At 43.9% G+C, this 18,661-nt stretch overlaps 1 protein-coding gene across 1 annotated transcript in view; it reads right to left on the bottom strand.

Annotated features, from left to right (window-relative positions):
• The window catches only part of grin2ca (glutamate receptor, ionotropic, N-methyl D-aspartate 2Ca), a 77,200-nt gene extending 59,651 nt beyond the window's left edge, over positions 1 to 17,549 (bottom strand). The window contains exon 1 of the mRNA XM_005924164.3: positions 16,310 to 17,549. The gene's annotated coding sequence lies outside the window, so the exon portion shown is untranslated. The remainder of the gene's footprint in view (positions 1 to 16,309) is intronic.
• Positions 17,550 to 18,661: the final 1,112 nt, after the last annotated feature.

The raw sequence follows: 18,661 nt of genomic DNA, 5'->3' as shown, positions 1-18,661 counted from the left end.
TGAAATCCTGCAGCTGTAATGGGAAACATGTTGCTTTCTAAACTACAGTGATGGGCTCCTCAGTTTCTAATGCGTTGCTTGCAAGTTGCATAAATATGTGAGATAACTTGTCCCAACTTTAAATTTGCGTAAAAAAAGGGAAACCTTTTCCTTTTCAGTGTTTTACATGTTGTCTTTGTACTGTGAGATTAAATAAGTAAAGTAGACCACAGTATGTTTAACCTATATAGAGTATAACAACATGGAGCGCTGCATGCTGTACATATGGTACAGACGGTTATTCCATACCCACATGAAGAACCCGAACTTTTCCCTGTTAATTGCAAACTTTCTTCAGCAAGAATGCAAGAAGTCAGATATTTAAGGTTACACGTAGAGATGATGGTTTGGGAGGTTAGTCCCCATTACAGGATTAATGTAAGCACACACACTCCTCAGTCCTATTTATTTCTTACTGCCTCTCTTGGAAAGCTGTCGCCAAAGTCCGTTCTTGTCAAAGGGATTATGGAAAAGCAACGCGACTTAAATAAGTTGCTTCAGAGCAGCACATACCAGCCACTTTCCTGTTTCCTCTTCTTTTGACAGCTGAACTGTGTAAACAGGCCACCCCTGAGAATTATCTAACATCTGATGAGAGATTAGATTTTAAAAAGCGGACGAGAGACCGAACTTTCAAAGTTAAACGGTGCCGATCGGCAGTATCGTCCCACCAATCGACAGTGTTCGTATTCTCTGTCCTCAGTTAGTTAGAGTTTGACTAACAAACATTTAAGATGTGCTTATCCCCCTCTAGTGGGTGACATACAGAGGAAGCAGTGTCTTTACTGAACGAGCTGAGAAATGCAGACTGATTAAAAATAGCTGCTGGGGCTCTATCGTACAACGACGTTATTTATTTTTAGTCTGTTGTGCTTCCACACTGCTGACACTTGGACATTTTGTTAAGTTGAACAGGTAAATAATGCAAACATCCACATCTGCATGTTCAGCTCATACACATGTTATCTGCTCCCAGAAATTGAGTATTGCTGATAAGGCAAATTGGATTTTCTGCACACGGCGACACATACACAGACACAGTGATGAGAATGTGAGTACATCTGGTTCATGCATATTGAAGTCTTGTACAGTGCGGTTTATTTCCCCTTCTAATGCAGTGTATGTTGCCTTCACCTTTTTCAGCACTGTCTCAACCAAAAGCAGCAGTTTATTTTCACATTTTTAAAAAATATCATTTTGTCATATTGGAGGGAACCTGTTTTGTTCATTTCCAGGTCCAGATTTTTATTGTTGGACTCTAAGTAATCCTTAATTTTCTTATGAGGGGGGTGGAAGCTTCAACAAGCACCTCTGGCATCTCCCTTCCTCTCCTTTTGACCCAGCTTTCTTCTGATTGGCTGCTCCTTGCAAACAAAGAGCTTGAACAGCTGGTGGGTGGGGCATCTCACAGCCAAAGAATGACCACATAAGGAGATCCCCCATCTGTGGCAACATACAAAGACACAAGTAAAAAAGAAGCTGTCTGAAACAGAGTGTTTAGAGCAGCCTGAAGCCTGACCCTTTGGGATTATTTATGCATACACTGACCTCATTATTTGGAAATTTGGCCTTGTTTAATATGAGCATCCACCACTGTAACAGTACACATGACAGAAAATGAGGATTAGCGCAATCAGTGCCCTTTAATTACTTTTGCAACAGCCGTCCTGCCCCACAGTGCGCATTGAAATCTCATCTTTGCATCCTGCAAACTGCATCCATTCTTCCAAAGTTGTCCACTCTCTGTTTTCTCTGATATAGACCATATGAGTGATGAAACCACATGAAAGAAAACAACCTGCCATTTATCGATGAGATGCTGCAAAGGTCCTCCAAGTGATTCCTGATCCAGCTCATTAACGTGAAGCTGCAGCAGTAAATACATCTGGGTGAGAAGTGTGGTGCAGTGTTTAATGACTCCCTTTAAATTCTGGGCACGACACCCCTGCTGCAGCTGTTTAACAATGTGCACCTGTCCCGTCTCCTGCTACTTAATCAATACACTCATCCATGGATCCGCAGCCTGCTGCGTCTGTGTTTCACCTGCTGATAACAGTCCAGCAGCTTCCTCTGGATCCAGCGCTGTCAGAACTCCATGATCAAGCAGATCTATGACTTTTATGGGACTCGTATGAACGTTAGGGCTTCCCTATCGTTGCACCGGGTAGGCAAACACTACTTAAATTAGCTCTATTGTTCCTCTTGTGACCAGTTCTTCCCAAAATAGTGAAATACACCATCTTTAGCAAAGAAAGAAAGACGTCCACTAGGTTTGTAGGAACATAATTAGCTTTTTAGTAAAATAAATAAAACAAATCTCTGAGCTCAGTTTGACACGGCAGAGGCAGAACTTCTTACTGAATCACTTTATCACAGTATCACTTTATAGATGAAATCAAATCAGTGGTATATCCTGGGTGTGATCAGTGAACGCCAATCCACCAAATCAAAAAGAATGAGCTAATTAATGAGACTTTTTAGTGAAACTAAGAGATGTAGGTACTCCAAATCAAGACTTTTTATAGGTAACCTGATAGCATCTATTCATATATATATATATATATATATATACATATATATATAAAATTTTAGAGGTAAATAAATAACTTTTACTTTGAAGGTGTTTTTTTTCTCATTTTTTAACCTTTGGAAAGTTTGACTACCCCGTTAGTTGGCGAGCGTTTGCAGACAAATTGGAATCTTTCATGGAAACCACGACAACTCACAGGGAGGTTTTTGGTGCAGCACCATCACCCAGCAACTGCTCGCTAACCGGTCAGGAAATTCACATCTTTATTTCATCTTCGACTTGTTTAAATGTAAGTATTACTGTACAGGAATAGAGCGTTCCCAGTTTATTGGATGTACCCTAGCTTGCTAATCTTGTTGGGGACTGTAGGAACATGTTTCACTCCAGAACTACGAAAACAAAATCTTCAAAAAACTTCAGAAATGTTGGAAGTGTGTCGCAGCTTTTGAGCTTTCTGTTTTTTCTCAGTTTGGTCTACGTCACTGCTCGCTGTGGGTATCCTGCAGACAGGATCAGTGCTTTCCAGGCTTGAAAGAGGTTTCTTTAATAGAATTTAATAAATGCAACCACCCAGCAAACACAAGCCACAGTTTGACCTTCTCTGTTACAAAGAGTCAGGATTCATTTACCACCAGATGATTACACCTGTATGAATATGTTGAACTAATCTCTGATTAAAAAATACAGCCACGCTAATCTCTTTAAATCTGCACCCATTTAACTAATCTGTAGAATCATCATCCTCATAAGTACAGTGGGAGCGGGGTGAGGTGAGAGGCAAAAAAAGGAAAAACATCGGCATCTAAAAATATCCACGGTATGACATAGTTGGCGCGTGTCCGCGTTTTTTGGTTGGAGCCCAAATGAAAAGTGTTTTTGTAAACATTTCCTATACAGGCTGTACTGCAGTCAGACGTTCTACAGCGCGAGCTTTGCTAAATGTGATCAATCCTCGATATCTTCTGACTGATCTCAAATAAACTAAATATCTGGAGCCAGATCTCTGGATATATCTGTGACCCAGGACAGCCTACCACTAAGACCGCTGTGCAGGTCCTGACCGAACCTTTGAATCAGACTATTAAGGTTTCCTATCCCTTTCTGATCTGTGTACTTTTACACAGAATACAGAAAAGCTAAGACAGACCGAGTCTGTGCCAAATCCTGTCCTCAGTTTGTAGTTTCTCTCTGACTGTTGGCTGCTCTAAGCTGCTCCAGTTAAACAGCTTATATCATTAATTATAGGCCACTGAAAAACCACAGCATGGCAGTAAATACACTGTTAGCTCTGTTAGAGTTGTATTCAAACACATTAAGACAATAACTGCTCTTTGTTTCCGTGGGACCGAGTCTGGCACGGCTCCACATCGTCTGCCGCTTGAGTTAATTAACAAAGCAACACCAGTTCCTCAGCTGCAGTTTACCAGATAACAAATATTAGACTATGCTGTATTCAGCTGTTCTACACTTTTACTCATGTATTCAAATAATGATGAGATTCAGATAAATGTAATTGATGATCTTCTGCATCTGACCTGCTGAGGTACAATAACTCTGGTGCAATGCATTGAATGTTTATTGTACGTGGTCCTTTTTCAAAATTGACCTCTAAGTAGAGCTTGGCAGTGGTTCGCTTGTTCACAGTGTCCACAGTTATATTTATAGTCCGTTCTAATAATGGGTGAGATTTTATAATAAATAAACTTTATAAAGTTTATTTATTATAAAATAGGTCATCAATTGTTTAACAGCATGTTTGAGTTTTGCAGGCCACTCGAAGCAGCTTAAACTGCAAACCACATATTTGCTGCCAGTAGACTGAACCATGTTTGTGACTGATCATATAGCAGCACTGTTGTGCCTTATATGTGAATGCACTCAGTGGTCACTTTATTGTCCCCAGTGGGAAATTGAGTTGCAGTATGTCCACACATCAAACAACACCAAAAGAAAGAGAACATGATTTAGTGTTATTAAGCACGATGATAGCAGCAGGTATAAACGGCACTTTATACCGACAACCTGAAGGAAGCAGCTGAAAGTCGTTTAAGAGAGGATGACAGAGGTCGCCTTCCTCAGCACCTGCCTGTTATAAAAGTCAGCAAGCTGGACCTGAGACCTCCCTGAAGTCTTACCAGCCACTTTAACAAGGTTACCAAGTCTGATCTTATTGGACTCTGTGGTGGGGCGTGGTCGGCGGTGCACGAGCAGGAGTGGGAATCCTCCCAGACTGTCGGGCGGTCTGACCAGCAAGCCTGAGGTCGACGTGCTGGTCAGACTGGCCTCACCTCCACCACAGGCCTGAGCCGGAGCTCACGACTCCGTCTGTGGTGCTGTGTCCATGGGCGACCACCTGAACTTGCACCTCCCTGTTGCTGAGCGACCGATCTTTAGGCTTGTTGTGACCTAAAGGTCTAGGACTAATAATAATAATATATGTTTATTCAGTGAGACCTTTCTGTGAACCTTTATCTTCAAATAAACATGATGTAAAATTGCACACGTTATGACACTAAAGCCGAAGCTGAATTTAAATAGCATAAACAACAAGTACATTTATGCAACTAACCTTGGAAATATCAAATCAAATTAATTATTGTGCAAAAACGGGCTGCAACTGCTCGCTGCCCTCAAGCTGCACAATTTGTGTTCATCCTAGCGTGCAGGAAACCTCTTTTTGGCCCTTGTTTGGTTTTTCAGTCTCCTCGAGTGTGTTTGTTAAATCTCTTGTCTTTTTTCATCCTTTCTAATCGTGCTTATTTAATTTGGTTCTCTTTAGGCTCGTTTGTTTAGAAGATCAATCGTGAAGCTCTCATTAAGTTCGACACCTGTGCCTCTGATGTTGTTTAAGATTAAACGATGGGAAACTACAGATTAATGCTAAAATCAGTGGATTGTTTGATATTAATCAGAACTTTGACTTGTGCCACAAAGATTAAGATTCACGGCCTCTCAGTTTCACTGAAGCTTCACTGAAGCATGTGCGTAACTGGCCACCTTTATGGAACAGTGAAAAGAAATGTGTAGATAAAGCAATGGAGGCGACTGAGAATAAATTAAAGACAAAACCGGTTAACAAAGGAACTGTGGATGTTTGAATTACCATATCTCCTGAGGCAGGTGCTCGTCGCTGCAGGGACTCTGACTGCAAATGCCACATCAGCAGTGACGAAGTGTTAGACATCTGACAAAATGGCCTGAAAACAACCATCTTCACCTGCTGTGACTGCTTTATGCAAACATAATTTGATAAAGTGGAGTTTTTCTGTTGGATCATGCTGGACTTGTTTATGTCGAGTGTAATAACGCAGATAGCTGCTGTGCTGCCGACTGACCCCCAACAAGCCAATCTGCAGTTAGCCAGTGATGATGCTGTGAATATTTCTGTATTTATTATTTTAGTAAATACATAGATGAGGATCTTAGCTTTATTTTGTTTTGATCAGTATATTGATAACAAGAATCAGAACAGAATTTGTTCAGTGTTCTCGTGGAGGACTCAGAACCTGCAGTGATGTGCAACTCCAAAAACGAAAGGGCTTAAAATCAACATTTTAACTCTTTTTTTTTTTTCTTTCTTTAAAGTTTGTTTTTTATTATTGCTGTTGTTGGTGGGAGGAGCTTTGTGGTGCATACTGGGCAGAAACTGCACCACCTGCTTACTCGATGCTCGTAATCATATGATTCAAAATTAATTTAATGCACCAATTAACCCACAAATGACCCTGTTTAGCAGAGCATGCAATCATTTGTGAAACATATACAGTGTTTAACATTCATCATAGCGTATTTACAAAATACACAGCAAATTCAAAAGTGTTAAATGTTTTGGAGTTAATTTTACTCTAAGCAGAGTCACATTCTTTTAATGTAACTCTGAGGTGTAAAATGATAGTAGTTAAAATCGAGTGTTAAAAATGAGTGTTTCTCTGTCAAATCTGGAGGTGTTACAATGGAAACATTAACTCTTAACTCTGAACTCCTACAGGGGCTATGATACCAACAGAGTAAATTCACAGACTCCGCCCCCAGCACGGCTCCAATCGAAGCTGAAGTGAAGCCGTTTCAGAACATTTTGCTCTACATATTTGAGTTGTTTGCCATGCTTGGTGAGTCATTCTTTCAAAGATTGTTTCAATTAATATTATTAGCTTTTACTTCTGTGGCTCTTTGGAGTTGAGACAAAGCTGTGTGAAAGGCATTAGCCATGTTGCTCGGTGATAGCATAATATTCTGTTTTAGCTAGCTGAAAGGTATTGTTTGCGGGCAAATACCACAGCCTTGAAAAAAAGCTTGCATGTGAATTTTCAGTCAAACTTTTGGTCAAATACACCTAAAACAATGTCTAGAATGTGAAATGTTGGTATAATGGTGCTACTTGAAGCCTGAAAACGATCGCCCATAAAAAAAAAAGAGCAAACAGCAGTAGCTGACGTCCTGACTGGATTCTACGTTAGCATAGATCCCTCCAGAGTTTTGTGCACACGGTTTAGGTAAAAATGAAAAAGGTTGAGGTTTTACATTTAGTTCAGTATTACCTGTTGCCTGTGTCCTTGTCTTTTGGGAAAATACTTTACACAAGTAATGGCTCAAAGAGGATTCCTTTTTTTTTTTACTGTGCTGCAATTGTTTACTGGATTATTTGTGCCATTAATTAGTGTCAACTAATTTTTATTCAATCTCCGCACAGGATATGCTTGTGAAGATGGAATATGGGGGAGAGCAGAAGTGCGTTGAAGTTCCACAAAGGGATGAATGAAGGACATGCATATTGTATTGAAGAAATAAGTGATGAGAATGCTGTTATTTGCATTCCGTACCATGTCAGACCTTTTGATAAACAAAATTCTAATGAAAGTGAGAACATGTACACTGTTACATCTTTCAGAAAATGTTTTGAAATTGTGGTGCACAGTTCAGAATAAATGTTTTTCAAAAACCATTGCATCTTTTTAGTAAATGTTTATTTCCAAAAGAAATTTCTAGAAGTTCAGAACAGGAAAATTCCCGCTTTTTAGAATGAATTAGAAGATAACTCTTACGTAGTTAAACTAAAATACTCTTTGAGAGTTAATATATAAACTCTTAACACCAAGTGTTAAATTATCAACTCCAGACAGATTTGGTGTTTAACACTAAATCAGAGTTAAAACACAAACTCTCCAAAAAGAGTTAAATTAACACTCTCTGGTGTGGACCCATATAGACACTTTAATAGTGTTGAAATCAGTGTTAATTTGGACATGCTGGATTTGCTGTGTAGGATATCAGCTGTTAGAGGCTCCATCTCTGCATTCATGAGCAAATAGGTGATGAAAATACAACACAGACGCACCAAAATTAAGAGAGTATCTCAGTTATCATTCATCTATTTGCTTCCGGGGTTTAAAATCCATGTTACAGGTGTTTTCCCCTCCAAGTAACTGCCCAGAGGTGTTGCCAAATTGCTTGCGTAAGGATTTGCAGCACTGCAATAAATAAAACAAAACAAAAAAACTGTGTGCCTCTTATGAAGTGAGAAATAAAGTTAACAAAATGCATAATCCATATCATGTTTTTGTGCTCATTTGTACAAAATATGGCTCCATTTCCACGAAGGCCAGGATTTTCATTTTCTGCAGCGACAGACTCGTCAGCAGAGGGGCAGGGTCCCCCCTAAATCTGCCTGTTGATTTACGGCTCTGGTCTTTATGGGATGGGGTCGTGTATCGTGGCCGTGTGATAAACGGCAGCCGGCCCCGTGAAAAAGACCAAGTCGACGTCCACCAGGGTTTCCTGCTGAAATGCACCCAAAGTGAAACCCCAGTGGAGGCTTTGAAGTCCAAACCAATAACAATGAATCTGTTTCACGTGACCTCTGGAGACAGAGACGCATCAAACAGACTCACTCGGTGATATTAGTTTCTGTCGCGGACCCTTTGACTTCACCTCTGCCGCCGGCACTGCAGACATATTTAAGACGCACACGCCTCTACTGGAACTCTGCACTACGAGTGATTGATCTGCCACAGGGTGAAAACCTGTCTAGGTAAAGTCCTCATAAATCTGGTGAGATTTTTACTGTCGTCTCTGAACAAAGGTTCTGGGGTGGGAGAGGGGAGTAGTCAGGCGGCTGCTGGTATCTCTTTGCATTAAAGGATTTAAATATTCAGGAGGGAGATGGAGCAGAACTGAACAGTTGGATTTTCTGACTCTGTAGCATCAGAGGGGCCACGATCAGCAGGTTTTAAATGCCACAGCAGATGGAAAGCTATGTAGCCGGCTTTTATTACAGTTCCATCTTTGAAACCTCACGTAGCGATAAAGCAGCGCTCCCTCTGCAGCAAGTGTCGTATAACCTTGATCAGGTCATCGCCCAGCTTGAGCCTTTTGCATTAAACCTATAAAAAGAAAAGACTCCGTATTTTGGTCGTGCAATAAATGGATCAACATAGTCGAGAAAAGATCATCATTTACTCCAAAGTGGGGGAAAAATCCCCAAGGACAGAGGCCACGTGTTTGCTCGTCATTGGACAGATGTTTGATATATATCTCTCCTCTTTGCTTTGGCACATATATCGTCAGGGGACACTTCATCACCCGGCGTTGTCTTCGTCAGCACAGCGCGTAGTGAAATCGAACAGATTGTGACGCGTTTTGAGGGTAATAATCTCTGCGAGGCTGAAGATTACAATGGCAATGCAAATGTAATCCATTTTGCCTTTAACACATGGGCGGATGTTTGGCGAAGGCTTACAGGGCGCGACATCACACGCTGATATCCATACTCCTACTCTGACCCTGCGGGCTGACCTGGCTGTAAACCCGCGGCGGCAGGTAACACAGAGGGTGGCGGAAGCGTCCTCTGTCAGGCTTTGGCGGACCCCGCACTCAGCCTCATGTGCAGCCGTATGTAAAGCAGGGATCAGTGTAAGACCCTGGTTAAGCTGAAACTGGGGTTGCCCATGCAGAACCAGACCACCCCCCCTCCACCCCTGCCACCGGTCCAGCTGTCACCAACCTGCTCTCCCAGTTGATATAGTGGCTGCACACAAATACAGCTGACCTCTGACACACACACACACACACACACGCTCTAATCCACATATGAGCATATCACTTTGTTTTTAATCTGTGTGTGTGTGTGTGTGGCCTGTGCAGTCTTTATCTCCTTTCCTATTTTGTGTGTAAAGCAGGAATGTGCAAGATAAACGCAACATAAGTCAGTTCTTCCAAATCACACACCCACAGAGGCATAAAGCTGGCAAGACCGTATTGATTTTTGTGTGCGGAGGCTTTGAAATACCAATTTTAAAGCAATTTACTTTGTACTAAAGATAGAATTGAAATATTATATTTGAAAAACTCTTCAGCAACATCGCCGTATAGAAACATTGTGCTGGTTTCGGGGATAATCTTCAGGATCTGTCAAAGGCTTTCACACAGATGCTGATTCTTGGACAGCAAACTGGTTTAGTTTTTTCTCCCTGGATTCAGAGCTCAGTCATTAAATGCATACGTGGGTTTTACTTCAAGCAAACAGATTTTCAGTCATTTGGGTGAGCTAATACAACTTAAACATGGTTCAAGGACTTCATGTCATTGTTGTATTTACATGTAAACCATAAATGAGGATACAGACGAGGCTTGTTCGCCATTTGTTAAGAGTCAGCCTTTGCACCATGTCTGTGCTGCTGGTGCAGGAATAGCATTACTTATCCGTTGTTCAGTCTGACGTCACTAGCCGTGTCTGGGCCTAAACTCCGCTGCAGGTCCATATATCAAACGATCACTGTGGCATTACTGAGAGTTGAAAAACTGTCTAAAGTCTTTCATCTTTAATAAAATGATCAGCGTTCTGCTCTACCAGGTGTAACAATTGAGTTTAACATCCAGGCATCCATGAAAACGGAATTTATGACATTTAACGGAGTTAGAAGTTAGCAGGAGTTAGCTCGCTAGCTTCTATCTAAATACAATATAGCATGTCCTGACTGCGGGGTTTTGGAAACAAATTAAAATCGTACAGCTCTGTCTATCACTTCCAACATAAATGAAGACAGAAAACTAAACAGCAGTGACGTTTGTAGGGTTACTGAAGTTGGGCTAGCTGGTATATAATGATGTGCTACGTGACCGCTAGCGACACAGCTATGTTAGCATAATATAAACAAGCTAACTTTTTTTCCACTCGATAAAAGTTAACGTGAGTGTTCTCGGTGGTCAGGAACAAATGTAATCGCATGGCAGGATGCTGTAAAAGGACCAAACTTCAGCCAGGAGAACAACTGAGATAATCCATCCACAATACGAGGTTAGTCATTCATATACTGCTGCATGGGCTGGGCTGTAGTTACATCCTAAGGTTTTAAAAACTGAGCTTAAATAAATGATTAGTCGGTAATAAAAGCCGAGGGAGGTCAACAGGGATCACTGACTGTTTTAGGAGCTTTTTGAGATCAAATAGAAGAAAATACAAAAGCCATATTAAACGCAGACTACTTTAGGCCCGGAAGTAGGATTCGTCACGTCATCACATAACGACTGGATAGCATGCTTGTAAGAATCCAGCTGCATCACAGGGTCACGTTAAATTAGGAAAGTGTCATCTGTCTTCACCGTGTTTGTTTTGGTTCGAGATGACTTGAAGGTCACTAGAGCAAAAACACTGCATAGATGGTAGAAATATTAGAATAATAATAGAACATTTGCATTTTTTTGGGCAGTTGTAACAGCTCACAGACATAAACCGAACCCTGCCCAGCAGAGGATGTACTCGACCTGCTGGTTCGGATCAGCTACCAGGACATAACAAAAACACTTGTTTGGCCCTCGATGTCTCCACGTGTCGCATGCTGTGAAAGTTCAACACATCCAGCAGACGCACATCTGCATCATCACCCAGTCTGAGCTGCGTTCAGCACATCAGTGTTGACTTTCTGCTCGGGTTCGGACTCCAAAGAAAAACATCTGTCATGTTTACCAAGTATCCACAAAAAAACAGAATGAGCTGGAGCTTTGCAAAAACACTCTGCAGGACACTAAGTGTTATTAATTGGTTATTGAAAGGATACGTGGGAGAAATTTAATGTCAAAGGAAGCCGACAAAGAGATGGAGGCTTTCTTTTGCTGTCTGGATGACTGCACGAGCTTTCGATTTGTCAGAATCTGTGAAAAGGTAGTGAGAGGTACAGCCTCAGTGCCTCTAATCGCAGCTCAAACATGTAAAACCACTCCATGGAAAGCAATCGGGGCATGTCATAAACAACTCTGGCTTTTATGGTTTTCTCCGGAGATGGCGTATTGATTTTTGCAACAATAAACAGCCTCCAGAAAAGTAAAAAACAATTCTTTATCTCTCAGGAAGTCACGAGTTGTGCCTTTTTTGCTCTGTCGAGCAGTTTGACTTTGTTAGGTGACGCTGAGAGTGACAAGAAGGACAGAGGAGGAGGAGACACGTGGCAAAGCCCCAACCACGTCGTCATCACAAGCTGCCGAAGCACCAGGACGCTGCGCGTCACTTTTTGTTAGACGGCAGTGGAAACGCTTCAGCCCGATTTCTTTAAATGCAGCTTTCTGCTTGGACGCCGTCTCACCGGCCTCCCTCGCTTTCCAGGCCCTCCTTCTAAGGTTATCGCTGTCATCATCCCTCATCGAGACGCCCTCCCACCGCGTCACCCGCTCAGGGATAATTGTGAAAAATTAAGCGGGACACACGCAGCTGTGAATAGAAAGCGATTAGCTTAATCAATTTCCCGTACTACACAGCGCACATGCACCCACACGCGTCACACATGCACAAACACTCAGGTTGGTGTCAGGATCCACAAGAGGCAGAAGAATGACAAGGAAAGGAGAGGCAAAGAAAGCCCCCCCACCACCGCCCTCCCAACCCCACGGCGTGTCAGTTTTCCTTCTCAACAGGGACAGGACGTTAGACGAGGTGCAAGCGGCGCTGCGCCATGAATATAAATGGGCCCCGAGTCTCTGTTGTGCCCGTGAGTGCAGCCATAAACTCGAGAGGAGAGCAGCATAGCCTGCAAGCCTCATTCTGCCCGGAGTTTGAGGTTTCACCACGCAGGCTGTGCAGTATGACAGCGCCCTGAGAACTTCTTCTCGCTCGGCGTCGCAGCACAGATCTGCGTTTGAACGTTTAACGGTGACCCGTACGGGTTTTAGAGATTGTCGAGAGAAGGGTTTAGGGATGATGCCCGAGTTAAATCTACCCTCGTCTCTGATGACCTTGGATAGATTGATCTGATATCCTGTAACCTCCTTCCCTCCTCTGCAGTAAATGTTTTACTGTCTGGGATGCTTGTAACCGGCCGTCAATCAGAGCAGTTTCCATTTCAACCCGTTCCCCGTGCGGGCGAACCGACTGGCGTTTCTGTTTTATGTCTTCTTCTTTTTCTTTTTTTTGGGGGGTCTGCTCTCTCAATCATCATTCTCCTCTTCCCGTCTTCCTCCCCTCCCTCGCCTCTCGCTTTGCAGAGACGTGAAGATGGGTGAGGTTTTGTGTCTTTAACATTTGATTAAGCAGATCGGCTCCGAGCGTGAGATGGGAGATCCGGACAGCTGACAAATCAGCCCGTGTCTGTGTGATACCAACCCGGAGGTTGTTTGTCAGTCTGCCCGCAGGCTGCAGGCTGCAAGCATGCGAGGCTTGCGTGACGATATAATTTAGCTCTGCAGTTGAAGAGCTCAGTAACTCAAGGCTACAGGAATGGTTGTTAAACTGGTGTTTGTGTAGCTGCTGTTGCTTTTCTCGCTGTCAGTCTCTGCGCTCACTGAGATCCAGCGCTGCGAAGGATGACGGCGTTCGTTGCTTTTAATATTGTTTCAATTATAAAAAGAGCAACAATGCTGCATCCATTTTAATTACCATACTCAGGCTGGTCCAGGCACAGCATCAGCACAGGGGAAGAGATTTCTTCACTCACTGGTTGATGTTTTATCAGCTGATAATCAACTGCTTCACATACTTAAGTGCTGCTGGCCAGGCCTCTCCTTACTCGGCTGCTAAAGCCTCATTCACACAGGCCTCATGGGGTCAACAGCTGCTTTCTGCAGGGTTCATCCCCATGATAACCCCTGGAAAACATGTGGATTCCACAACTGGTTTCTGACTCCAGCATCTTTCTTTGGTTGCTGCTATGTTGCTGTGGGGGTCAGTAGTTTGCTTGGAAGACGCCAATTTGCCCGCAAACACTTCGCAACAGTAGAAATGAACTTTGCATTTCAGTCTTAGACTCTTTAGAAAAGCTTTGCATGATTCACAATTAAAAATGATATTACCAGCTGTCACCCTCTTGTCTGACTGTGTGCCTTACATGACCACAGATTCATATAAGAACCTTCCCTGTAATGTTTGAAGTCATTACAGCTGCTCGGTGCTGCTGTAAGGTTCGTTCAGTGTCTGCTAACATGAAGGCTGATCCTCCCTGACAACCTGTAACTGATAGTGTTTAATAAGTCAGACATATTTGCTGCTGAGCGTGTTTTTGGTGCAGCCGGCAGAGGGACGATCATAGTAAAAACCCCTCGTAACCATTTATTGAGTTAGGCAAGGTCCTCACGTGTGTTGAAGGGCAGGTGTGTGTGTGATGTAGTGAGATTGCATCATGTTGTGCGATGGGCTGAGGATCCTCCGGTTGGTTTCTGGTGCGCATGTACGTACAGGCTGTCTGTACTGGACTCACATACACGCACCCAATTACTGAAACTGGGATATGGTTGGTATAACATAATGAACAGCCATTTTTCACCTGCCTAACTGCTGCTGCACTGTCACACACTCTCACCACCCCCCGCTCCCACTCTGCTCTCACTGCAGGAAAAACAGACTTTTACCTCCACCTGTGGACCTGCGATTTTACAACAAATAACCACGATTAACCGAAGAAGTTTCATCCTCACTTCAACATCGCATGAATCTTAGGTTTGATTCAAAATAAATGAATTCTTGGAGCGTTTACTTCTATAGGCGGTGTAAATGAAAACTCTTTAATTGCACAAAAGCCCACGAGGACACATAAGACCCAAATTTAGAGCCTGATAAATAAGAGGACATCTGCAAACTATGAAAAGGGACATAAAGCAGACTCATTTTCTTCCTAATGGATCTCAAACCAAAGTAACTGCGTGCCAAAGTGGAAATTATGCCCACTTCTTATCTAATCCCTATTAAACTGGTTAATTTTAGAAGCCAGAATTCTTAAATGAGTATATTTTCTGGTCTGGACGTGTGTGGCTGTGTGTGCATTTAAACGACAGGCATCATTTCCAGGTTTGAAAAGTGAAGCCAGTGGGGAAGTGGCTTAAATGTGCATTCCTTGTGGCAGCCAGCAGAGGGCGTCTCCTCAGGCTTGGATTGTGTAGAAGTCTATGGAAAAAACAGGCTTTTGTTCCCGTGATCTATAAGCTCATTAAAACCTTTGCCGTTGAGTTTATGTGACCTCGTCCTCTGTTTTCTTATCTAATTCAGCGTAGTGTTTCTTTTGTAAATCCCGATCGCATCACGCATGCAGTGAAAGTGTCTCGGTCACACAAACACATTTTCTGACACAGACAAACATGCTGTAGTCTGAGTCTGGCCCCTGTACAGGAAACACTGTTCGACAGGTTTCTGTAGGCGTTTAATAACCTGGGTGAGCCTTAAAAACAGATTAAAGTCAGTCTGTGTCACCAGCCATCCTTCGTGGCTGTGGTGTCCGGACAGCAGCAGCCTCGGCTCTCAAAGAAGTCGTGTCCAGCTCGGCAGAACGTCCCCGCGGATTCCCCCCCTCACCGTCGCCTCTCATTTAAACTGCCTCCCTTCCTCTGACCTCTTCATCGTTAAAGCCCCTTTTTCATATTCACTTTCTGTCCACGCATTAAATTAAAACGACTTGAGTCGTGTTTAAGGCCTGTGACAGAAGAATCTGTTACTCTGAGATAAAGAGACGTCCGTCAGTTATTCACTCAGGGATGGATAATGTGGCCGTTTGTTCCGGATGGATTCCTGCCTGTGTGTTGAGTTCCTGCTGCAGACATGCGTCTTGACACTATTACATTGTGGAGCTGATGGTGTTAGTGATCCTGGGGCACATGTCAGATAAAATATAGTTTGTTCCATGTTTGTTTTATCAGCAGCATTGTTTTCCTTGTATTTATTGGTCTGAGTGGGACAAATTTTCTTGGCTAACTTCTGAATAAATCTCTAATTTCGAGCCACAAGATTTGATTCGAAGGCGCCGCGTCCTCCTGGAGCCAAAACGGTAGAACGAATCCTTCGGTAATTGGAGCAAGCACACATTTTCTCACATCCTGTGAAGTCACTCTTCAGTGGCAGTTCAATTTCCCCTGCAGCAGTGGTATCTCAAGTCCGGCGGGCATGTATCAAAAGGCCCTCTCAGCTGCTCTAACTGTTTACAATGACGCATCGATCCACTCTGCTTAATCCCCCCCTCCCAGCAGCTCGGTGAGTTAAAGCAACAGTTACTGCCACCTACAAGAGGCGGAAAAAGCCCCGCGCAGCGTGTCGTCTGATCCCTCTGACAAGGATGCTGTCGAGTACCCCCTCTGATCTGATCCCCTCTGCGCTCTGATAATTCTGCTATTGACCCAAAGCAGAAAGCAGCAGGAGGAAACTCTGCTCAACAAAACTACAAACAAAACTACTCCAAAGAAGCAGAAAGCATTTCCATACTTAACCAGGAGTAACTGCAAGCTGGTCGGAGCACGCCGGTGCTTAAATAATGCGATCGATGAAGGTGATCTTACCTGTGTTGGCAATCCACATCCAGCCCTGGCTCGTCACCACTCATGCCGTGTGTGCAGCTTCAGCCGTCCTGTTCCCAGTTTTCTTTTTTCCCCCTCCTTCTCCTCCTCTCCTTTCTCTCCCCTTTGGCCCTCGTCTTCTCCTCCTCCTCCCTCCTTCGTATCTCCCTCCCCCTTTCGCTCTTCCTCTCCCTGCACTTGTTTGAGTCTATTTCAGTAGCAGCAACAGAGGAGCCCGCTGCGACGGTGGCATGGTTTCCAGCACTTTGGCAGAAGGTCACATTATCACTCGCTGGTAAAAGGGAGGGGGGGGGGGAGAAGAGGAGCAGGAGGAGGATAGATGGAGTGACGGAGGGAGATCAAGGTGAACAGGTGCCAGAGGAGGAAAAGGAGAAGCAAAGCAAGTTGATATAATCTCAGCCGTCCACGGATGCGCTTTTGGTTTAGTTTTCCAACTTGTTGACAGGGACACCTCTGAAGACTGTTTTCAGGTAATGTGTCCCAGGAGGAGAAACTGAGGAGGAATTTAGGAGAAACCCGCGAGTGTGTGAAGCAGTAGCCTTTTTAAAGTCTTCACCAGCCGCGCACCTCTGGGGGAAAGATAATTCCTCTCTTGGCTGGAAAGTGAGTCTCTGGGAAAAAGAAAAAACTAACAAAGCTGCCAGAAACTTGCGCCAAAAGAAATCCTCAACCTTCAGCTCGTCACCCGCGTCCTTGATCGTCACTGCCCGGTTCGTGAAGACGCAGATCTTCTCCGTCTCTGACACCTGTCCGCATCGTGTGTCCCCATCTATCGCAGGTCCTGCAGGGTGACCCTTCTCTTCATTTCCCAGACTCCCTCCTTCGTCCTCCTCTGGTGCGAGCGGTACTTTTACTGCCACTCCATCAAAATAAGGCTCTGAGAAATGATCCAGCTGCCCGGGACGAGGCCGTCGGCGGCCGGCGACAGATGGCCGGAACAGAGGTGCAGATGCAAACTGCTGGAGTTTGGAAATTCTTGGATCTTCCTCGTGACCTTTCTCCAAGCACACCTTGCTTGCTCTAGCCTTCAGTTGGCTGCACTTGTTGTCCTGTATGCCTTGTTGTTTTTTGGGCTGTTCCTACCTGTGCCCCTCCTTCGCCCATCAGCAGAGCTTTCACTCTGGCTTCTCTGGCCGGCTGTAATCCTGACTCCTACACTCCATGTCACAGGAAGGGCTTGTGAGCTCTAATCATTATGTAGTAAGGATTTATCCTCTCGCTCTCCCTCCCGTCTCTCTCTTCCCTTCCCTCCACCCCTCCCGTTTATTTCCCTCCCTCTGCTCTTTGAGTACTGGCTGCCCTACAACTCTACAACATCCCCCCTTTTTCAACCACCACAGATTAATGCATCATCTCTCCTCACGCTTCCCTGGGACCCATTCGTTTGTCAACTCATTCATTTTTATTTTTTGCCTTCCCACCCGCTCGCTCGCTCCCCGTCTTGCCTCCTGCCGCAGATCGCATCAACAGGTTTGCCCTTGAAATATTCTCTGGGACAGGCGGAGTCACTGCCCACCGTTTCCTTCCCATCAGGAATGTGCTCATCCCTTAAACTATAAGCTTTTTATCAGTGCACGCAGAGAACGCATCGATGGCAGTGTGTGCACATTTACAGTCTTTATATACTCTAACATAAATGTTGTACAATGTTCAAGTACACATCAGAGCCTGGCTCATTTTACTCCATCTAAGATGGGCTATGAACACACACACACACACACACACACACACACACACACACACACACACACACACACACACACAGTAGTGTAGTACTGTACAGAAATTTCCATTTGTTCGAGGTAATTTATACGCAGTGTTGTTGTAATGCGCTTTATCCACCAGGGAGCACTAACACATTTGTCCTGCTCAGTATGTATAACAAAGCCAAAGTGTGTGGACACCCCGGCATTACAGAGGCAGTAATCTGCTGCTGTCACAGCTTCACCCTGGATGAAGCCAGGGCTTTGTGTGGGTTTTCCTCACAGAAACCTTTTCCTTTATGGAGACACACTTTTCACACCGTTAAACTGGACCCTCCGAATCCCAGAATAATGTCAGGTTAGCTACATTTCTGGATGTAAAGCATGCCTTGTAGCAGTGGTTCTCAAACTGTGGGGTGAGTCCCACTGGTGCATGAACCTGATGTTAACCTGTAACTTTGATGCTGACGTGAATCTTTAAGTCAAATTCTTTTCTGCCTCCTGAAGTGGGGCATGTCCGAACCACTGGGTGTGTATGAGAATCCACTTACAAGTTATTGGTCTGAGTGGGACCTTGTTCAGCTCAGCGAACCGGTTCTTCGCACACTTCATGCTTCAGCGTAACCTTCAG

Source organism: Haplochromis burtoni, unplaced genomic scaffold, assembly GCF_018398535.1.
Source record: "Haplochromis burtoni strain Fernald_Lab_line unplaced genomic scaffold, NCSU_Asbu1 Contig_68, whole genome shotgun sequence".
Lineage (NCBI taxonomy): Eukaryota > Metazoa > Chordata > Actinopteri > Cichliformes > Cichlidae > Haplochromis > Haplochromis burtoni.
The sequence above is the reverse complement of the archived record's forward strand: the minus strand, read 5'-3'. Positions and strand labels throughout refer to the sequence as shown.